The sequence below is a fragment of the Pteropus vampyrus genome, unplaced genomic scaffold (assembly GCF_000151845.1).
Source record: "Pteropus vampyrus isolate Shadow unplaced genomic scaffold, Pvam_2.0 Scaffold124, whole genome shotgun sequence".
NCBI classification, from domain to species: domain Eukaryota; kingdom Metazoa; phylum Chordata; class Mammalia; order Chiroptera; family Pteropodidae; genus Pteropus; species Pteropus vampyrus.
Genome location: NW_011888905.1, coordinates 1,691,366 through 1,693,569, shown reverse-complemented (window position 1 = coordinate 1,693,569; position 2,204 = coordinate 1,691,366). Strand labels below are relative to the sequence as shown.

The 2,204-nt window shown below is 47.5% G+C and overlaps 1 long non-coding RNA gene across 1 annotated transcript in view; it reads right to left on the bottom strand.

The window, feature by feature from the left end:
- Nucleotides 1-655: 655 nt before the first annotated feature.
- The window catches only part of LOC105296359, a 4,518-nt gene continuing 2,969 nt past the window's right edge, over nucleotides 656-2,204 (bottom strand). The window contains exon 3 of the long non-coding RNA XR_002781910.1: nucleotides 656-1,361. This is a non-coding gene — a long non-coding RNA (uncharacterized LOC105296359). The remainder of the gene's footprint in view (nucleotides 1,362-2,204) is intronic.

Here is a 2,204-nt window from a genome sequence, read left to right as displayed (position 1 = left end):
CAAAGTTCATACAAAAACATCATGGAAAATCAGATTTCCTCTCTTCTCTAGAGAAAACTTCTGTTACCACATTGTAGAGACACGATTCTAAACACGAAAGAGCATTGTTCTATACCTTGCTGTTGCCACCTGCAGGTGTCCCTCGGTCCCTGCGGGACAAACTCCGCAGATGCTCGAGCCCTCACGTAGTGGCTCCGATCTGCACGTGGTCCCCGCACACCCTCCCGTGTGCCTGAGACCATCTCTAGGTCATGATGCCTGGTAGGGGGTAAATGCTGAGTGAATGGCTGTCACAGGGAGCTCCGGGAATGACGGGACCGGCAGCACGTGTCAGCACAGACACAGCCACCGCAGGCCCAACTCCACTGCCTCCTTCCCCAAAGGTCCCTATCCGAGGTGGGCTGAGTCCACAGGTGCAGAAGCCACGCACCCAGGGCCAGCTGTGTCTTGGAAATCGCATCAGGATTCTTTGCCCACTCGAAAGAGTAATGTAAAAAAAGGAGCTGAGTAGCACACGGGCCCGCCCGGTGTCGCAAGCTCAGGAGCCACAGACGCACCCTGACCACCGCAGGCAGGGGGACCTGTGATGAAGTCACCAGTGCTACCTGTAAACGACACCGCAGTCGGTGCTAATGACGATGACACCCAGACCCCAGAGGCTGCGGTGCCCCCGCCCCCGCCCCCCGGGGTCACCCGCCGGGACCTGCCCGATGGGCCAGCCTGGTCTCCGCTGCAGACGCAGGGGACCGGCTTCCACCTTCAAGAGGCTGAGCTCGTAACCGCGACGCCTCATTCTGACGCACGTGGAACAGTCAGCCGTGGGTACAGCTACTGTACCCACCGTCCTTCCTGGAGAGTAACCACACTGCCTCTGTGGCTTGCTGAATACGGTCCTTACTTTCTCCCCAAATACTCGCTCGTAACCCGCCCCACCGAGCCCTTTTTCTTCGCCAGCTCCTCCTGCAGACCGGACCCTCGTGCCCCAATTCTCGGCCCTGTGGCGTGGCTGGGGTCCTGCCTCCTCAACACCACTCCACTGGATTCAATCTGGGGTGGAAAGTAAGGAGTAAAAGCTGCCTTTTTTTGCAGATAACAAGCTTGTAGGTAGAAAACCTTAAGAACTCTTAAACTATCTACCAGAACTAAAAACAAGTCCCGCGAAGTCACAACGATGGGAGATTAATGTACGAAATGACTGTGTTTCCCTGGACTAGAGACGAGGCATCCGAACGTGAACCCAATAAAGTGACTCTTCAGAACAGCAGGGAACAGCCCTGAGCAACCTGAACAAAAGCAGCACGAGATGCACACAAAGCTGTCACGTACCACTGAGGGGAATGAGGACAGACCACGCTCGTGCACTGGGAGACCTAAGGGTGTTCAGACGTCAGTCCTCCCCAAGCTGATCCATAAACTCAATCAATACCAAACTCGCAGCAGGCATTTTTATAGATATTGATAACTGACCTTGCAGATTGTATGGAAATAAAACCTAGAATAGCCAAAATGACTTTTTAAATAAGTAAACTAGGAGGAGTTATCTTCCATTTTTCAAAACACAGTATAAAGCCACAGTAATTAAGACAGTGTAGTGCCAGCACAGGATAGACGTGAAGTCCATGGAATGGAAGCGAGTCCAGAAATAAATCCTTAGACTTATGGTCAGTTGACTTTCTACAAAAATTCTTAATGGAGAAAAAATAATCTTCAACAAACGATACTGGGAAAATCGGATATGTACCTGCAAAAAGATGAATTTTGACCCTTACCTACAATCACTCAAAATGGATCATAAGACCTAAATGTAAGATGTAAACTACAAAATATTTAAAAGCAAACGTGAGAACATAATGCAATATATGTATGCCTTACTGTTAAATTGTACACCTGAAACTTACTGGATTTCATTAACCGATGTCGCAAAAAATAAAATAAAAAATTATTGATTAAAAAATAAAAATAAAAAAATAAAAGTAAACATAAGAGAAAATCTTCATAACCTTGAATTAGGCAAAGATGTCTTATGTCTGACACCAAAGATAGGATCCCTACAAGAAAAATCTGATGGGCTGGACTTTTACTCTTCAAAAGATACCATTAAGAAAATGCAAATGAAAAGCCAGAGACTGGGAGAAAACTGTAAATCGTATGTCTGATAAAGGACTTGTATCCAGACATATAAAGAACTTACCACTCATCATTAC